The sequence below is a fragment of the Schistocerca gregaria genome, chromosome 7 (genome assembly GCF_023897955.1).
Source record: "Schistocerca gregaria isolate iqSchGreg1 chromosome 7, iqSchGreg1.2, whole genome shotgun sequence".
Lineage (NCBI taxonomy): Eukaryota > Metazoa > Arthropoda > Insecta > Orthoptera > Acrididae > Schistocerca > Schistocerca gregaria.
The window spans coordinates 552465231-552486988 of record NC_064926.1 but is presented as its reverse complement, the minus strand read 5'-3'; positions in this window follow the sequence as shown (position 1 = coordinate 552486988).

Here is a 21758-nt window from a genome sequence, read left to right as displayed (position 1 = left end):
CCTGACACAAGTAAGTGGAAGTAATGCCAGGCTTAGCTAAGGACCCGTGCGATTGCCACCCACATACTCCCAAGACGGGAGCCCCCTGCGGGGGAATTATATTCCCCAAAATAACTGAACAGAACAGAAAACACACTCCACTGGCATCAATATTTACTCCTACACAAGAAAATGGCGCCGAGTGAGCTAGTCGCTGATTGGTCAAGGTGAGGTACGGGAGAAAACTCATAAAATTCGGCGGATCATGAGACTTTTGAAACTAACCATGAAGTTTAACACCGGTTTTCTCAAGGATCTTATGCCAAATGTGAATAATTGTTTCGTGAATTATGTTCTTCGTATAAAGCTATACGAGAATACGTCGGCATCTCAATTTTCATTATATTGGAGCATGTGAGTTGTGACTAACCTACACATATGTGATTGGCTCAGAGACTTCGTACGTAATAGGATCCAGTATGCTGTCCTCGACGGCTACAGTTCATCACAGATAATGGTATAGTTTCGACTGAGCAAAGTAAGTGTGACTGGTTTATTCTTGTTATCTATACACATAAATGATGTGACGAACACAATGTGCAGCAATATGAGCCTGTTTGCTGATGACACCGTGTTGTAATGGGAGGTGCTGTCATTCCGTGACTATAGGAAAATACAAGATATCTTAGAACGAAATTCTTTTTGATAAAATAGACGACAGATTGCTCAAAATACACAAAAACTTAAGCTAATTCAGAAGAATAGGAAACCAGTGGTTAATGTTTGAAACAGTATTATTGGTATACTGCTTGACATAATCACGTCGATTAAATAGCTAGTTATGCGTTACGCTTCAAAGCGATATGAATTGGAGTGTGCATCTAAGGTCGGTAACAAGGAAGGCCAATTGTCGAGTATGGTTCATTGGGAGAATTTTAGGAACGTATTGTTCATCTGTAAAGGATATCGTTTATAAGACGCTACAGCCAGCCATTCTTCAGTACCTCTGGAGTGTGTTTAATACCCATCAAGCCGAATTAAAAGCAGGCGTCGGTACAAATCAGAGGCGTGCTACTAGATTTGGTATTGGTGGATTAGGTCAACCCTAGAATATTAGGGAGATATTTCGTGAACTCCGATGGGAAACCTGGAGAAAAGACTACATTCTCTTCGGAGAATACTAACGAGAAAATATAGAAAACCTACATTTGAAGCTGACTGCACAACTATTCTCCTGAAACCAACGTAACTTCCACTTACGGAGCGTGAAGACAAAGGAAGGCGAATTAGGGTTCGTCCTGTGGCATATAGACAGCCATTTTCCCTCGCTCAATTTGCTAGTTGAAACGGAAAGAGGACGGTAGTAGCAGAAGGTACCCTTCGTCATGTTCCACACTGTGGCTTGCGAAATATGTGTGTAAATGTGGCTATAGACGCATATTAAACATCTTTATACGTTACATGTTCCGAAAAGTTTTTCTTCATGGGCTTTTCGGGACACGGTGAAAATGGATCAGTGAATGGGCATTGTACTAAAACGTTTTCATATTACAGGGACTCTCATATACATCGCAAAAAAATTCGGTTTCTGCCGGTGACCGCCAGTATCCACGGCCAAAAAACATCCAGTGTTTCTAATTAATATGATGCAACTCATGCGGGTTTAAACAGAATGCCATAATTCCAGTGAAACACCGTCGACCTTATTGTGCTGAAATTGGATTTTGCGGCCGAACCAGGGTTCCGTATTACCAAGGCTGCCATACGCGGGACTTTCACTGGCTGTGCGGCATGGAAGCGAGAGCCAGACGCAGCAAACGAGCAAAGTTTAATAAACGTCAATTTAACGAAAGTTGTATCGTGAGCAGCGTTCAGTCCCCCACCCGCCTCTCGCCAACCCACGCCTTGGAATGTAACGAAAAATTTCAGGAGCTGTTGAGTGGAAAGAACAGGCAGCTGAACACAGACTATGGTCTGAGAGCCAGCCACAGGAAACCAGAAATAATGAGGTGTTCCCGAAACGGGGACCAGCAGAAAACTCAACGTGAAAACTGGGGACCACGTACTAGAGGAAGTGCAGGACTTCCGCTACATTGGGAGCAATATAGCGTAAGATAGACTACGCAACGAAGAAATAAGTGTTGTAACTGCACAGTCGAAGAAGGCATTCCTAGCTAAAAGAAGAATTTTGACACAAACTTTCAAAGAATGTCCGTCAGAAGCACGACAGTTTCTCAAACTGAACTATGGACTTTAGGAAAACCTATAAGGAAATTTGAGTGGAGTGCTAGGATAATAGATACAGAGGTTTTCCGCAGAATCAGTGAAGAAAGGAACGTATGGACAACACTGACAATAATAAGGCACCGGATGATTTCTCATGTATTACTACGTAAGGGAATAACGGCAATCGTATTGGAAAGCTGTCGAGGAAGACAGAGATTCGAATATATCCAGAAACATCCGTGTAACCGATACTTCGATACGAAGTGTTTGTGACAAGTGTCGAGTACGTTGCAGGTCCGCACCAGCCAGTCTGAAAACTGATGACAAAAATTTGAACAGACGGTGCTTGATGTACAGGAATACTTCACAGAAATTTGCAACTGTCAAGTAGATGACCTTAGTGAAACCGCTAGAGCAATTTCTTTTGAAAACTATGGAGTAAGAATTAAAAACTATATTTATATGTGTACGGAAAGCATCTGGAAAAGAACGCTTTCCAAATATATGTCCAGAAAAAAATGCTGAAAGACGGGTTTCAGATCACAAGAGCAGATGGATTCTTCCATGACAAGGCATAAATTGGTACACACCTGCTGCCAGCTATCACCAGCTTCGAGAAAAGTTAATCGGCAATATCAACTTCTAGAACATGGATAATGAGCCAGTATTAGAGTGCGGGGATATGTTGAAGAAATATACGAGCTTGCTATACATGCAGAAGGCAGTAATGTGTCTATGGAAAAGAAAGTGGATAAATATGAAATTGATGATAAGATACTGTGAGCAGAGTTTGACAAACCACTGAAAGAAGTAGTTACATTTACACGGAATTTTTTTAAAGTCATGATCATACTTGACAATCTCGTACTGAAACGGCACTGCTTTATAGGCTCACTACAAAGTATATCCTACATAGTTTTTCGGACAGACTGACGCATAGCCGACTTATATTCAGAGATGGCATTTGTTGCCTGCAGTGACCGTGACCCTTAACAAATGGATCACAGGTAACCTTCCTGATGTTAATTGTATATGAAAAGAAAAAGCTAACTGAGAGCCATTTAACATTGAATTTTCAAGCAGTCGTTTATACCTGTCCCATCGACTTCGAATCCCTCCCGTCTATATATACGAAGTCTACGTTGCTGCTAGCATATTCCATTAGACGAGGTATCACATTATTAGCCCTGTGAAAGTTAGTTTAAACTTCGTTCGGTTTGCCACCTCTATCACTTGCCATCAAAACTTTATAGTCAATATTTCAACTAAGTTCAACAATCGCTACACAGCTGTGCACTAGTAGATAAGAGCTTCAGTTGAATCCAGAGCAACTCTAGGTATTGCTAATAATTTGTTGTATTCCAACTTTCACACCTGCGATTTTACTGGAAGATATAACATTCATCGTAGATTAACTGTTACCAAAATTTAGCAGTTTATATGTTAGAAAAATGAGAAAGTGAGACAAGGACTGAATGAGGTGGAAAGAACATACACCGAAAAAACGCCGTACTGTAGGCTTATAGCGAACGTGTGAATATATATCGAAGGTAGTGTACCTTGCTACACTTGATGGTCGGTGTTACAGTCTAGTGAATGATTTTAGAACCACATGAAGTAATACGCACTAGAATTCCCTATAAGGAGTTAGCGGTATTTTCTAAAATTTGTTGTTGTAATACATGAGTTTGTGGTTTGTATAGCGTTCGTAAATATTACGAGTTGGTTTTGGACGATATTGTTAGCTCTTCAGTTCCAGAGTTTTATGGTGAGTACATTTCAATATGTCATAAGTAGTTATACAAGTGATTCTGTTGCCCCTACCAATGTCATCTTATGCAACCCGCAATTATATATGGCTCTGAAAGTCCATGCACGAGGTTATCATTCTCTCTCACTCTCTCTCTCTCTCTCTCTCTCTCTCTCTCTGTCTCTCTAAGCACAATCCGTTATTCCTTGAGAAAAAAAATGAACAGGCCCTTCTTTTTGTAATCTAAAGTAATTAAATTTTGTACTGGGATGCGTTTTTGATAGATACCGTAGTTTTCGAGTTTTCCCAAGAACAACGTACAAAAGCGGCCTTCAATCGCACCCTAAAGGGAACGTTTAAATTAATAATGTTTACTAAATAGCAGTCTATGCTGGTGACGTAATAGCCCAGTCGACAGAGAGGAAGAAAGGTTAAATGTGCAGAATAGTTTGTCAAGTCGGAAATGTTTGTGCAGTGGTATGAGGGTGTGCTACGAACAAGATGCAAGACGTTCTGAATGGTGAGAGATAGTCTATGTGCGTTTAAAGGTTACTTTTATGCGTGACTTCTTGGATAACTCGAAAGCTAAGGCACGCAGCGAAAGCCTATCCCAGTATAAAATGTAACCACATTTAGTTTCCTGTTAAACATCCAGTTCATTTTATCTGTAGGACTACTAGTTTGCATGTAGCGAGTGAAAGAATATGAAAGTGTCACACTTGCTTCTTCAAGGCCAGGTTCACAACTGCGGGCTAGTAAAATGTCATCCGCAGGGGCAGCTGAATCACGGTATATAAGATGGGAACAATTAATCAGAGCTTCATGGGTCGTGCACCATCTCTTACCGTGAAACGGAAGAAGGTCTACTACCACGAAACACGTGGTATGAACTGAGTTTCTGTAATATCTTGACAATTTTACCTACCTCGAAAATGGAAATGTATTCTACTTGTCAGTAACCTATGAATAAAAATGTCTTTAACACTTAACTGATTGTTGATAATACTTGTTCTTAATGTGATTTAACTTAGTGTCTGTTGATGTGTAATAAGGTAATGACGTAACACAGATACTGTCAATTATGTTATTGACAAGATTTTCTAGTAAGCAATATATTTAAATTTTAGTAAAATACTTGTTCCTTGGCACATATCAATGTTGTACGTAGGAGAAGTATTTCATCTTTGGAAAAAGCTTACATTTTCTGGGTGTTTTTTGTAATTTAAGAAAATGACTGCAGCACACATAAAGTGAATGCTTTCATTTAAAAAAATGTATAAGAAATTATATTAAATTTCTCTTACATGGCTCATTAGAAGCAAAAACCGCAAAATTGCTTCAAGATGCAACGGCCTCTCCAACTTGCGACTTTACGAATAGAAAGAAGATATAATTTTCACACAACGTAATGAAACGGTAACAAATTAGTACAATAATCGTGTACTAAAGAGATTACACTGGTGATCTATTTTAATATGTAGTGAGGAAAAAAACTGTTTCTAATTATTGCTGCCAATCGCACTAAAATATCACTTTTACTATTATAAAAAATTTGACATTAATTAGAGAGAGAGTTTCTCACCTTTAGTCACTTAAATGTGACTTTTAATCTTCGACATCTCACATGAACGAAACAACGGTCACATAGCATGATCAAGCGTGCCTTTACAGCATTATCATTTCTACTAATTGCTGCGGTATGTTTCGCCAACAGTAGATAGCTCTTCACATTACCAAGCTCTTCTTAATTACTCTTAATATTAGTGGTGATGAAAGACAGCCACTATGTGACACTGCGTTGGGAATCACTGTTCAAAATAAATTAGTTTTTCATTTCAGGTCACTCTGCCAATAGAATGGTAACGCCTCATGAGGTGAATTAAAACGTTTGAGCGTATCTTTTAGAAATCTTGCCATGTTTTAATGTTATGGTTACTTCTCAGCGCACCAACCAACCAGTTGACTACCGATCTAATCATTACACCAGTGGCTATGCTCTTCCAAGAATCTGAACGAGAGAATGTAAGGAAGTTCTTTGACATCGCTGATCAATGGCGACCTTTGTGAGTTTAGCTCTGGGTTTCATTTCATCAAGATGTTACATTTAAGTAAAATGAAAACATATTGTAATGACTTAAGATAAACGTATAGAGAAAACGTGATAATCAAGCGAGGGGAGTAATAAAAAACAGATAATTGAAAGAAATGTTCAAATTTCTGTGCTGCAACACCGATTCAGAAGAATATGAGGAACGATAATAGGTCACTTAAGATAAAAAGCAATATCCGAGAAAGGAGAGAGGCACAGTTGTAGCCTCCCCATATGTAATTCAGTTTGTGTGTGGAGCAAATGATGACAGAGACCCAATGAGTAATTTGGAAAGGGAATGATTCTCAGGGAGAATAATAAACAAAATTGTATGTTATTTCCAATGACTTTGTAATTTTGACAGGCATGATAAAGTACTTGCAAGATTAGTTGAACGGACTGGAATGGTCAAGAAAGAGGCTATCAGGTCTAGAACAAGGGTAATGGAGTGAAGCTACGGGGTTTCGTTTTCACATGCAAATTGTACCTTAACAAATATTTATTAAATGAATTTCTCAGAAGTCTCTGAATGTGGCGATATCAATAAAATAAATAGATTTCAGTGCATTTTGAACCGCTTAAATATGCGTCCAAGCGCAGGGTGTGATCAGTTTTTGCAGCAGAATATCTCTGCGCCATTGCTACTTTTTTTCGAAACGAGTATTCTGGCCGATTTTTCCTCTTCCTTATATTAAACTGACACCGCTCTTACTGGTCTATCCGTCCGCGTTTCGTAATTTCCAGCGCTAATCTTTCTTGCTGCATCAACTGATTGCTGCAGTGTGAACGAAATTTGTTATCTCGTTCTCCTGCAGTCCCTTCTGCCGACTTTTAGATCCTTTCTTAAATGTACCCTCAAAGAACGTCGAACTTGGTGGAGACCTGATTTCATCTTTGTACCTCTGTAATAATGAATTTTCAGAAAATAAATTATGCAAAATCCTTTTTTTTTCTACCAAGATGGTCATCTGTGTCACCTGGCATTTATTTGAGGCTGACTGACTCCTCAATACGTTAGCACGATTTAACTACTTTCATTCAGTCATTCATTCATCGTTCATTGAAACCTTAGTGTTTTGCAAATGCTGTCATTCACCAAACTTGAATTTTGAAGAATGAGTCAAATGACTCAGTATCAGGAGGAAGCAGCAAATGTAGACAACTGCTGTAGCGGACGTTAACAGATTTTCTTGGCCTGTGCTAATACCAGCGCATTGGTAATTGTAGCAACTCCAAAATATGAAACTCCATATTGAATCTGTAATGGGGATATACTGAAAAAAATATTTTTCCTTACAGCGTTGTGCTTGTGACTTTCACATTTCATTATCCTTACTATAACTGTGAAACACAATTGTGGAGTAAACTGTGACAGAACTGTCACATAATTCTTTGCAGTTTTTTTAATCGCTGTCAGGATTCTGCAATAATTATCTGTGTGAAATTCGTACGTTGTACTACGACTGGCGATTATTCGGAAGGAGTGGGTCTGGAGGACTCGATAATCCCGTGATGGCAGCAGAAGACGTTTCATGGTGTCACGATAGCAGGGAATGAACACCTACTGTGAGCCAACCAGCTTTCCTGGAAATACGTAGTTCTCCTTTTCGAAATTCTCAATGTCTAATCCACTTACCACTTGCACGAGAGGATGCCGCAGGACGCCAGAACTCTCCTATGAGGGTGTCTGAGAGTAAAATGGGCCTTTCTGTCTGTACATCAAACATAAGGTCACCTCCTATCATTTTCCTGGTGTGATAAAACTTGGCGTTTCCCTCTAAAATGATGGCCTGTCCAATCTAATGTGATCCCCTGACCACCAGAGGGTGTGCAGTCTTTGCTGACTAGTGGAGAACAGACTATTAGAGACCAATACTACTTTCATGAATCGTAATGATGTTTTGTTGCAAAATTTAAATGGGAAATTTCCCCCGTTACAGCATAGAAAAGTGAACTCGTCGCCAGATTGGCAGCAGCATTCAAGCACTTCCCGAAGTGGCGCTTCGGAATTGTGAGAGGTCTGAAGAGAACGTTGTTTTTAAGAGGGTACTCGCTTCCATTCCCTCATCTGTTACTGATTGTCTGCCTCTTGCTGTACTTCCAGAATGTAAGTTTCACTGAGGCAGCAGTGCAACCTATATTCTGAGCAGATCGTATATAATTCATTTGCTAACGCGTATTGTGTGCTCAGTTACCGTTGTTAAGTGTTTATTTCTTTTTTCTTAGTTTTTCGAGCTACGCAAATGTAGGAGTCTTACATTAATACTTTCTGCAGTCTTCACATTAAATGCGAGTCCCGCTAAGCTTAGACTCATTTTATTTTAATTTATTACAACGTTAAGAACATTGCTCTGTATTGTTCATTGTCAGTTGTTCACTTAATTATAGTACATAAATGTTTTGTATTGTGTATATGACTTATATTTTGAGGTCCCTAATGTCTTACTGTTTGTCTATGGTCAGGCTACCTTAAATAAAGAATATAAGCAGCTACATTTCTAGGATGCTCGCTTCTATGTTACAAGTTTCTTTGTGCACAGTGGCCAAACAGTATTTTCAAAGATATAAGATACAGAGATTGTAACGTGTGTCAAACGCCCACAGGCTTTTATAGCAGCAGTAGTTAGTGCACAATACAAAACCTCTTCCATATCGGTTAAGTATTTCATGTCCGTTGTGTCTTGCATCGGTTGCGGGAACCTTCTCCATACTTTGCACTTCACTTCTGCCGGCAGTAAATCAGTTAATTACACGTCGACGTACTTCTTTCTCCTTATGACAAAACTGGCGGTAATTTTCAGTCGGCCGCGGTGGCAGAGCGGTTCTAGGTGCTACTGTCTGGAACAGCGTGACTGTTACTATCCCAGGTTCGAATCCTGCCTCGGGCATGGATGAGTGTGATGTCCTTAGGTTAGTTAGGTTTAAGTAGTTCTACGTTCTAGGGGATTGATGAGCTCAGATGTTAAGTCCCATAGTGCTCAGAGACATTTGAACCATTTGGTAATTTTCAAATTATAAGTGCATTAATGTCTAGTTCCCTGAGAATGCTTGAAGAAGATTTTAGATTATAAACTTTATACAAAAATATCATTGTCCGCTTCTGTGTAATAAATTCTTTTTTTACCCTCATTCGCATCCCGCACGAGAGTATGAGTGAATATTTACAATTTATGCTATAGGTATCTTTCGCAAGGTACCAAACATAGATAGTGTTCGATGTTCGAAGCTTAAGAAATAAAAATTTTTTGTAGCGTATTTGCATTCTGGTGGTATCTCAGTTTATTATCCATTTGGATGGCCAAAAAAATCACAAATGTAGCCATATGATCTTTGATTTCTGTTTCTGTAACCTGTAAGATTATTCATTTAGCACTGCTCTTGTATTCACTGATTCTATAAATAAGGGAGAATTATGAAATACTACCTGGGAGTTGAGATTTGCTTGTGGCTTTAATTTTTTCAGGAACGTGTCAGGTATTTTCAACCACCAGTCACATTTTATTACTGCTGCCCATATCGACAAATACTGACCACATTTATCTCTATGTGCTTCAAAATGGTGAGCTGATACGTCTGCCCTGCCGCATTTTCAGCGGCACGTCGAGGGATAAGTTAAACGTCATTTGTTCAATTCGTTTGCACCTATTTTTCCGGTTTGAGATATTGATAAAGTCGTGTGGTAAACAAATTTAACACCCTCAGAATTATGAGTAATTCTCTTCTGCAATTAATCATGTCAGTTCTCCACCCTTTGTTGCTGCCATATATCAAAGTCACGCCCATTTCTCATTTTTTGTTGCACGAATTAAAATTTCACAAAGTGTGCTATTTAGCGCAATGGACCTTCACCATCATTTGCATGCGAATGTATCGATTAAATTAGCCACGCTATTACGATCACTGCGCAGAATTTCAAAAAATGAAGTCTTAAATGAGACACTTCATGAGGAACAGGAACGTTCTTCCACAAAATTTGGACAAATTCTTTGATCATGCTCACATTTCAACTTCTGCCCTAGTTTTAATGTCATACTTACAATTTGTAATTCAGGGTATTTTCTGAGCCTTTCACTATGACATTATACTGTGGAAACAATACGAAAAACTTGAGACAGAAATTTCGAGTAGTAAATTTATTACGGCACTGTACGACCTTTTTTTCCCCGGGGTAGCCCGTGACACACGCGCTTCTATTTGCGACTGATGTTCGTGAGGTTGCATGAGAGAGGCTATGGAGTTCCAGCATGTTTACTTAGAAATCACTGTCAGGTTAGTTATACCTTACAAGAACTCAATCTTGAGACAGTCCATATGCATCATATTCCACATACATGTTTGTGCGGAACAGTTCATCGGAGTAAATTTAATCTGATGCTTTACAACAAAGATTGAGGAGAGAGGTATTATTACAAGCAGACCGAATGCAGTCTGTTTTTTGTAGGTATGATGGGATCACCAGCTTAAGGTCTCCGTACTCAAGCAATTTACGGAATAAAGCAAATTGCCGGCCGGGGTGCCCGAGCGGTTCTAGGCGCTACTGTCTGGAACCACACGACAGCGACGGTCGCAGGTTCGAATCCTGTCCCGGGCATGGATGTGTGTGATGTCCTTAGGTTAGGTAGATTTAAGTAGTTCTAAGTTCTAGTGGACTGATTACCTCAACAGTTAAGTCACGTAGTGCTCAGAGCCATTTAAACCATTTTTAGAGCAAATCTCTCCGCTTGGTTCATTTACAGCAAAACTATTTCGGAAATTTGGACTATAGTAAGTGATTGAATCTTCATAAACATTTCGTATTTTAACCTGTAGATATGATGGCGAAGACTTCTTGTACTCATTTATGATTTTTTCATCACCCTCGCCGCATGCAGCTGGTCAATTTACTGTGGTGATCCATCCAATACCTATCCACTTAGTTTCTTATGTACAAAAATGAATTTTTACGATACGGAAAGACTTTAAATCGAAGGCTCGATAATTTTCTTGACGTTTTATTAAAATATGAGTACCTTTTTCCTGTGACTGCTGAGAGATGTGCAGTAGTTGGTGATAGTTTCCCACATCTGCATCTACATCTGCGTGACTCCTCTGCAGTTCACCATTAAGTCCGTTTAGAGAGTTCATGGAACCACCTTCAAATCATTTCTCTACCGTTCCACTCTCAAACAGAATTCAGGGAAACGAACACTTAAATTCAAGCTCCGGTTATTTTTATTTTATTATTACGATTACTGCTCCCTATGTAGATGCGCGCCAACAAAATATTTATATGGAAGCTAAACACGCTCTATCGGAAATATAGATATAGTAGTTTCATCTTGAAACTAGTGTCGTCGAAAAAGGTTAAAAATTAGTTGAGTAAATAAGTTGCGAGACTAAGATCTATTAAAAGACAGAATTATACGCACGATTCACAAGAGCGATATGTGGACATAATACTTAATTTCAATACACTCGCATTGCAGTATCCCAATATAAGAAAACAGCGGTCACATTGTCCTTATCTCACAAAGGCACTGTTCCAGTCCACCGGAACATTTCACTGGAAGTCCACACGTGGTGAAACGAGGAATGTCCCATCACAAAGCACCTTGTATTTTGGGAAATGTAACTATGTAACTACCATATGTGTGGACATTTAGTACTTCGAGCAAATATAGGGTGGGGGAAGATAAAAATGGCCCGGACGAGTGGATACTATTGGACGTGATGCGCACCGGATAGCCGGCCGCGGTGGCCCAGCAGTTCTAGGCGCTTCAGTGTGGAACTGCACGACTGCTACGGTCGCAGGTTCGAATCCTGCCTCGGGCATGGATGTTTGTGATGTCCTTAAGTTAGTTAGGTTTAAGTAGTTCTAGGTTCTAGAGGACTGATGACCTCAGATGTGAAGTCCCATAGTGCTCAGAGCCATTTTTCGCATCGGTTAGGAGCGTAGTCCGGGATGTATGAGTGTGAGTGGAGCACTGCAAAGGGGCCAGTGGCACTTATAGTGAAGCGTCTTGAGTTCGCTGTGAAAAGTTACCTGACAACAAAGTCGCGGAAACTATGGGGTTACTTGTTTGCTGACAACTTTATGGTGTCAAACGTGCTAACCGAAAGCGCCATGCAACGCTTAGTTCGAAAATGGTGTCAGACTGGATCTGTTTTGAACAAGTCAAGAAACATTCCGAAACTTCCCCGCAGCCCAGAAAATGTGGCTGCAGTTCACAAGAATGTGCTTCACCAAACAATGTGCTTCACCAAAACAATCCGACAACTGCCGCAAGAGACCGACATATCACGTCGACTATCCGGACGAAAACTACACCTCGATCTGCACATGCATCCCTACCGAGTGTCTGTTGTTCGTGCATTAAGACCAGCAGATGCTCCACAGCGACTGCTGTTTTGTGAGTGGCTGTTCAATGATATAATAATGAATGGCATGAACGGGAATCTGTTCTTTATTTCTAATGAGGCCTGGTTTCACATGAGTGGTAATTTCAACCCAAAGAATTACAGAATATGTATTGCGGGGATTCCGCATAACTTCTACGAAACCCCACTGCGTCATCGGAAGGTTAAGGTTGGTTGTGCAGTGTCGGTACGTGGTGTTATTGATCCTATCTTTCATTAGACGCTGACTTCGGCGCTTTACATTGGCAACATTTTCAAACTGTTGGTGGCAACATCAACGGAGGGGAAAAGACCTACAGTTACGTCCAACATGGTAGAAATAAGAGCCTACGGATTATCAGACCAGCTGTTTTGCTGGATTGAAGAGTTTTTAGCAAACAGAACACAACATGTTGTTCTCAATGGAGAGACGTCTACAGACGGTAAAGTAACATCAGGCGTGCCACAGGGGAGTGTTACGGGACCATTGCTTTTCACAATATATATAAATGACCTAGTAGATAGTGTCGGAACTTCCATGCTGCTTTTCGCGCATGATGCTGTAGTATACAGAGCAGTTGCAGCATTAGAAAATTGCAGCGAAACGCAGGAAGATCTGCAGCGGATAGGCACTTGGTGCAATGAGTGGCGATTGACCCTTAACATAGACAAATGCAATGTATTGCGAATACATAGAAAGAAGGATCCTTTAATGTATGATTATATGATAGCGGAACAAACACAGGTAGCAGTTACTTCTGTAAAATATCTGGGAGGATGCTTACGGAACGCTATGAAGTGGAATGATCATATAAAATTAATTGTTGGTAAGGCGGGTACCAGGTAGAGATTCATTGGGAGAGTCCTTAGAAAATGTAGTCCATCAACAAAAGATGTGTCTTACAAAACCTCGTTCGACCTATACTTGAGTATTGCTCATCAGTGTGTGATCCGTACCAGGTCGGGTTGACGGAGGAGATAGAGAAGATCCAAAGAAGAGCGGCGCGTCTCGTCACAGGGTTATTTGGTAAGCGTGATAGCGTTACGGAGATATTTAGCAAACTCTAGTGGCAGACTCTGCAAGACAGGCGCTCTGCATCGCGGTGTAGCTTGCTGTCCAGATTTAGAGAGGGTGCGTTTCTGGATGAGGTATCGAGTATATTGCTTCCCCCTACTTATACCTCCCGAGGAGATCACGAATGTAAAATTGGAGAGACTAGAGCGCGCACGGGGGCTTTCCGGCAGTCGTTCTTCCGCGAACCATACGCCACTGGAACAGAAAAGGGAGGTAAAGTGCCCTCCGCCACACACCGTTGGGTGGCTTGCGGAGTATAAATGTAGATGTAGATGGTGCTACCGCCCATACAGCCAGCCGAGCCTTGGAGCACAGTTACACAATCCTCGCACCTGACAGACTTGCTAGCAGAGTTCAGTCTGATTTCGGACCTAGCTGGCCACCCAGGTGACCCGATCTGTTAGTGTGCTATTACTAAGTGTGGGTGGCCCTCAAGTCCAAGGTGAATCGGAACGACCCTCATAGTCTTCAAGAAATGCAGCAGAACATTTCGGATGAGAGTGCAGCAATTCCAGTGGTCAAATGGTTGTTTCAGATGGCTCTGAGCACTATGGGACTTAACTTCAGAGGTCATCAGTCCCCTAGAACTTAGAACTACTTAAACCTAACTAACCTAAGGACATCACACACGTCCATTCCAGAGGCAGGATTCGAACCTGAGACCGTAGCGGCCGCGCGCCCCCAGACTGTAGCGCCTAGAACCGCTCGGCCACTGCGGCTAGCTCCAGCGGTGAAGCTTCGATCTGCTTTCAGCAGTTTGCTTACCAGGACCCAAAAGTGCCAAGAGATGAATGTTGCTGACTTACAGCATCTGCTATAGTGAGGTTAGTACAGAATTTCCTTTCCTATGCTGTGTTTCTTTGTACACAGAAACTATGCACTGCGGACCACTTTTATTTGCCCTACCCTGTATTTACATTTTTCTTCTACATAATATCTCGATAGTCAATGTTGTAAACTTACTTGTAATCCGAGACATATTCGAAAAGAAAGTTTCTATCGGTCGCAAAATAGACACCACTGTGGAAATAAAAAAGTTAAAAATATTGCAATATTTAGCTACACCTTAAAGCAGTCTCCATAACAGCTGCTGCGACTTGGACGTTTCTCGTGGCTTTGTAACCACTTTTCAAAATCCTCGTTATTGAAGGCAATTCTCTACGCTCGTCTACAGCTCGTTGTCTGTGGCAAAATGTTGTCTTCTTCACTGCCAACGGTTCATGTGAACAGAGATGAAACTCAGGACGAGCCAGTTAAGGGCTGTGTTGTCGATGATTAAAAACTTCCCATCGAAAACGCTGTAGGAGCATCTTCATAGCTCCCTACCTAGTGCGGCCGAGAATTGTCATGAAGAACGAAACGCATGAGAAGTATATGAAGTGTACGACATCAGACTAAATCTCTCAGCAGCTCCCCGTACTTCGCGGGAGACACTATTTTCTAGGCAATTTTACGTGCTTATTGTCCACTCAGAATTAAAAAGGGCAACGTGTCGCGATCGATGGGCACACTAGAGACTCTGCCCAACACACCTGTGCCGTACGTCATCGAATTTTCACATTTCGTTCTATTTTGCGACCGATCCGAACTTGCTTTCCGAATAATCCTCATAAAAATGTGTTTATTCGTCATGGTGGAAAGGAATAAGAATGATTAGTGTGCGGTTCACGTCGACAGCGACGGCATTAACGACTGAACGCAGCTCAAATTAAGGGAGAATGGGGAAGCAAATCGGCCGTTGCCCTTTCAAAGGAACCATCCCGGCATATTTCTGAAACGATGTATGGGAAATCTCGGAAACCTAAACCAGGATTGTCGGATAGGGATTTGAACCATCGTCTTCCGGAATGAGAGTCTAGTGCGGTAACCACCTCGCTCGGTAGCGACGTGGTGTTCTTTGTTCTTCAGACTTGTTAACCTACAGACATTAATTCTACACCGATGAAGAGGTTTACGGATAAATAACATTGATAACTTGTAAAATAGACACATTTCCCTATTTGAAAAACATTTTTATACTGGTTTAGCTATTTTAGGTGGTAGTACTTCCCTTTTGAGTCCGTATCTGCTTCTGGGTTCACCTTACGATCCCAAATATTTCTGCAATTTTTCTCTCATTACGATGTAATCTCGCTAGAATGTACCTGCCATTCTAAGCCTTTTCTGCGATATTTGCACCGTCTGCCTGATTACACTGTAAACCCGTTAGAATGTGTCTGTCTCTCTAAGCCTTTCCCACGAACATCAAAAATCACAAGATGAGGAGGTGTTACCTTACAACTTTCTGTATTGCCGCAAGTGAAGTAGTGTTACTACTTCCGCATTACTGTGGCCGAGCTCGTATTCTACCGTAACTCAGCCTACTACACAGCATACTAACTTCTTGCTTCTTGTGCGTCATAACTTTTGATCTCTCTTTACATACTTACCAACCCGATCTGTTCCCTAATGTAATCGAGCTCGTCACTTTTTGTGGCACCTCCATGCATACCATGAAAATAATTGATGAGCTTGCTTTCCTTTCGATAATAATAAAATTAATTCATTATCTGAATAATTTGTATTAACTCGCATTTGGCACAGCCTTCGTATTCTCAATCAATCATGCTTCTCCAGATCATATTGCAATATAATTGTCTGACCACAGGTAACTGCCTGATAACCATTTGGCTTCACTGGCCTCTACTACATCTAGTTTCAGCATCTGCATCTTTTAACATTTTTTTCACTCCCTACGACACTGCGACATGTGGCATTTCACACTCTGTCCCGTAGCATGTTAACCTTACGTTGGCTTATCAGTATTTACTCTTCGCCGTATCCCCTGCCCGGCCGCGGTGGTCGCGCGGTTCTAGGCGCTCAGTCAAGAACCGCGCGACTGCTACGGTCGCAGGTTCGAATCCTGCCTCGGGCATGGATGTGTGTGATGTCCTTAGGTTATTTAGGTTTAAGTGGTTCTAAGTTCTAGGGGACTGATGACCACAGATGCTAAGTCGCATAGTGCTCAGAACCATTTGAACCGTATCCCCTTCGGTAGTCTACTCTCGAAAATACGAATGAAAACCTAATCCGGAATCTTTTACCAGTGGAAATATCACCGTAACACTTATTCAGGTCCACATCACACACTCTGAGGATAACATTGTCTCTTTAATGGAGCGCTATCCATTCTATTCTACGTCGTCATGCCGCTGACATTTACAGATTCTCCCCGTTTTATGGATAGGAGTCCACTCGGAATGGTGAGTGGTTTGCTTAATCTTTATCCGTTCCTCCATCATCTTTCTACACAGCCATTGGAGAATGATGGTGACTATTTACATATAAAGTCTTCGACCGCCTGAGTTAATGACTTATATTCAAAAATTGGAAATTGACCGCGGGATTGAAAGAAAGTAAAAACAAATACACAGAGAAAAGACGACCAATGACAAGTGTCAATGATGGCATATTACAGAGCCTCTACGTAATGTAATTATGATTTGCAGCTGTAGAATGCGGGCCGGCTTTTCTAACCGCGAAATTACTTAACTCCACACCAAGGGTAAACATCACGGGGGTATTACTTATCATTTCTCTGAGTGGGTGGTCACCAACCAGGTGCATAAATGAGGTCCATTCTGGTGGACATAGAGTACACGACGCGGACATCAGATGTCTTTAGTGTCATGGCGAGTGCTATAATCGATTGCAGCTATAAAAGGACGCGCGTACGACAGTCTAATATCGACTTTTGAGGGAATGCCACTCACATTTTAGATTGCCATTACCTGCCTATTCCTGATCGTCTACTCTCTGTGTGTACCTTCCCACTCGAGACTTCCTTATCCATATAAAGGAACATACATCAATGTCATCAGCATCTTGACCAATATTTATAACTTTAGATGGAAATGAGTTACATTAATATTAAAAATAATCTAAGAGTATCGCCGTAACTTACGATTAATGTTTATTTTCTCCTTTCTCTCGATTCGGGAATACACAGAAAACTGTTACACAAATGTTTGCTGAAATAATCAATATCATATTTGCTAAACAATGCATCAGACGTCCATCAAATGAAGTGTGTGTACTTCGATTACATAATTACCACTTGAGAATCGCTGTTTGCCTCGCTCGTATGACACAATGTCGCCTGTACGGTAATTGAGCCTACGTAATGCTCTGTGGAGATTGTGGTAGGGTGCTCGGAACACAAAATCACAAAGCATTCATTACTAATTTTAGTTTCACATTACTAATGATGATGTTCCTCAAAACTACCTAACATACTATTCGATTTCCGTCCCGCATCTAACAGCTGTCGTTCGCTTTGCACTGCGAACAGAAACACCAAGCAAATTAAAAATATTCTATTCGTCTGTGATACGTAATGAAACATTTTAATCTCCAAAGGAAGGGAATTTTGAGTAAAAATATTGTCTGTGTTAACTAATCGGTATCTCTTAAGACTCATTAATGAAAATAGTGAATAACATCAGCCATGAAGGATTCGGCTTAATATGTCTCTCCCTATTCTGTAAAATTTATTCTCTAGTTCCAAGTAATAATTCACGTTTATCAACAAACATTAATTAACCAATAAATTAAACCTTTGGAATAAGTGTAACTTAGCTTTTTTATGATTGCTTGGTGCGTGGCACACAAGGCGTCTGTCAATTCTTAGATACTGATATCTCTTTGCATTTGACTTTTGGTCTTGCAAGTCATTTTGATTGTTAATACTTATGGTAGAAGAGAAGGACTGTAATTATGTGCCTCTTGTTAAACAAGCAGACATAATTTCACGATCTCGGACTTCGTAAGTAATACGTTGCAAACTAGCAACACGGCAAAATATTTGTAGTGGTATTTAAATCCATCTATGCTATCGCTACAGATTTGGTAAAACTGTTGTCATATGTGCCACGTGTGCCTCCATTTACAGCGTTATAGCAGCACTGCCTAGTTAGTACGACTGGTAACGTGTTGGGTCAGTCAACACATTGTGCAGAGAGGAAATCCAGACGTCGGCTTATTTCATTTTGACAGTTTTTGTCTGAATGGCATGGCATTCCAAGAAAAATACTCAGCTTTTCCCAGGAATTCCTGTACAGAGTAGGAGGAATGTGCCACAAGGAAGGCCTTTCAATGTACATTTCTAGACATAAACTTTATTGATCAAATTTTTCAATTTTTCTGAATGCACAAGATATGTCCTCGTAGCCCAGAGCGATAAATATATAAACGTTATACATTATTCCTGAAAAGCAGTGTACAAGTTTCTACACTAGACACTATTACTAGCTATCTCAGATTTTTTCACATATGATGCAGTTACCTATAACTGATTACTTTCTGAAAAACCTGCACAAATACTCATTCGCATGTTGACAAGAATTCAGACTGGTGCAAAGCTTGGTAACTTGCTTTGAATGGATGGAAATGTATAATTGTGTACTTCAGTACCTCGCCAAACAGGAAAGAAAAGTTGGTATCTAGTGATGCGATGTAACACTTTTTGATACAGGACAAGACCGCCATGTGTGGCTGGAAGACTAAATAATTACCGAATGAGAGTCTAGTAGCTACAGCATATTGCTTCCACAAAATAATTATTCAATCTACAGCTCGATAGTCCTCACAACCAACTGCTCGGATAATAAATCGTAAATCAAAACGTGACTGTTAATAGGGTCTCTGAAATACAGGGTTGGATTTTTTAGATGTGCGCTAATCTACAGTCTAGAGGCTAAACAACACATTAACCCTAAAAAATTCAGTCACAACTTCAGGAATAAGCAGGCAGTAACATGTGGTGAAAATAATGTTCACCTCTCACAGAGTTCTAATTTCAACAAAGCTGAGTTTATTTCTAGTAAAATAACACTTATTACAGTTCACAGTTGTACAGCACTGATATAGAGATCGTCTGAGCGAGGGTTTACGTGATATGGAATAGCATATCTCACGTCTGCACAGAATAATAACGAAGATTCCCTTCATTCAATTTTGAAGTTAAATTACCACAAAAGCAAACTAACAACATTTCAAGTGCATATCAATCTCAGTTGTAGCCATCGCAAAATTTGAAAATTGTACACTATGCGAAATATTCAATGTCCACACGACGAAAATATTTTAGTGTTCAGTATCGACACATGTGAATATCTCAAATGCACAACTCATTACTTAGAAATATCTGCACATACATAGTGTCTCTTCCATATCTCAGCCCCGACTGCCAGGCAAATGCTAAAAAAAGCCTAGCTTAAAAATCGCAATCGCTACTTAAACCTTTGCCTTGACATGAGTCACGTGCACACATCTTTGACTTCTGAAACATTTTACAAAACTACAGACTTAAGGTTAAATACATGTATTGTATGTAAATTGTCATGTAAATTTCCTAAGCTTACTAGTGCTGTTTCTTGTTTTTCTCGAACATAAAGAGTTTGTTCACAAATTATAATTTTGTCCAAGTAAACACTATATTGCATTGTTGTCTTAGTATCAAATGTACATCCATCCACAAATGTGACTACTTAGTCCTGCCGTTGTTTACAATGATTTATATCTCATTTATTGGAGTATTCAGATTTTTATGCCCGGAATTTACATCCTGGCACTTAATTCAAAAGTTGGTAGTGTCTGTGAAAAAAATCAATTATAGATCGACTGTACTCAACGATTCCTATCTGTACACATATTGCTTGTGAAAGTTGCGTAAGACTTTATCAAGATATTAATTTATGTAGTTCATTTCATACACAAAACATTTAACATCAAATAAACTTAAAACAACATTTCGTATTGAAGGCGCCTTTCCACCTGTACATTCGCCTTAATTTTGTTTTGTGACCATGTCACTTACTTCTGTTTACTAGCTGGGTTAACTTTTTATTAGACCTAGTCTTATTAGATATTTGTTCTGTATAGTCAGATGAACTATCGTGGACACCCTTCCATGTTTCGCGCCAACAGTTGGATTTTCCCGTCCATGCAGCCGTAGTCTCTGTTTACCTGACAAGCGATCTAAAATTCTCATACACAGATCGTCCGGCAATCAGATGGTGCTGCCACCTATCGGCGGCATCACGAGACTGGTTCCGCCACTGGGCCGTGCCTGGCTCGGTAGACACGCCTCCGCAGTTGTCAGAAATCTGTCAAAACTTTTGTCCTGCTCTACCGCACCTGCTCCTGACTGCCGCAACAGGACGAGCGCGCACGGCCGCATCTTTTTTCAAAATATCTCGTCCCAGTTTCCGGGATATGCCGTCTCTAGTTGCAGTTGTAATCAGTCAACTCTCACAAATACGAGGAAATAACAATTTGTTAACGTATTGAATGGAACGATCACGTAGGCTCGATTGTAATGAAGCAGCTGGCACACATCATTTCATTGTTAGAATACTGGGAAAATTTAATCTCTTTACAAAGGACACCGCCTGCAAATCACTCGTTTGACCTGTCTTAGAATGCCGCTTAAGTGTGTGGGACAAGAAGCAAATAGAGCTAGCAGAGCAAACTGAACGCATAGAGAGGAGGGCAACGTGGATGGTCAGAGTACGGCAAGTTGGAAGATGTGAGAGTGATAAGAGAAACACATACAGTGGTATACAGGGTGTAAATTTTAAGTTGACAAACCAGAATAACTCGAAAAATAAGCTTCACACTCAAAAAATGTGTAGAATCCAAAGTTGATTATTTTCGAGGGACATCTGCTGGTGCTAAAGTTAGTCCGCCACCGCAGCCCCCAGGGGAGGAAACTTTAAAATTTCAAATGGGATCCGCCATATTTTATTGCAGAATCAGATTCTACATAAAAAACTACGTACATTTTGTCTTTAAGATTTGTTTCATTCTTGGTAATTAGCGCTGAAATTCAATAATATCCATGTTCTGGTTTTTGCGTGGAAAATAGTTGCAGATAAACAAAAAATACTTATTTACATTGTAAATTTTGATTCGCTAAAACTAAAACTCTCCCTCTCTCCCCATGGCGTGGGGTTTGAAAGAGTGGAAAATGTTGATCGAAATATTACGTTTTCCCGCATATTCGGATAAGATTTGTTTGTTTCGTGGTGATGAGGCCACACAACTTTTAGCTATCAAACAAATCATCTGGGTACCTAACTAACAAACCAAACATCCTACGAAGTAAGTAAGTGTTTTTCATTTATCCGTAACCATTTTCCACGCCAAAATGAGGACATGGATTTTCTTGAATTACAGCTCCAACTACCAAGAATCAAAACAAATGTTTAAGACAAAATGTACGT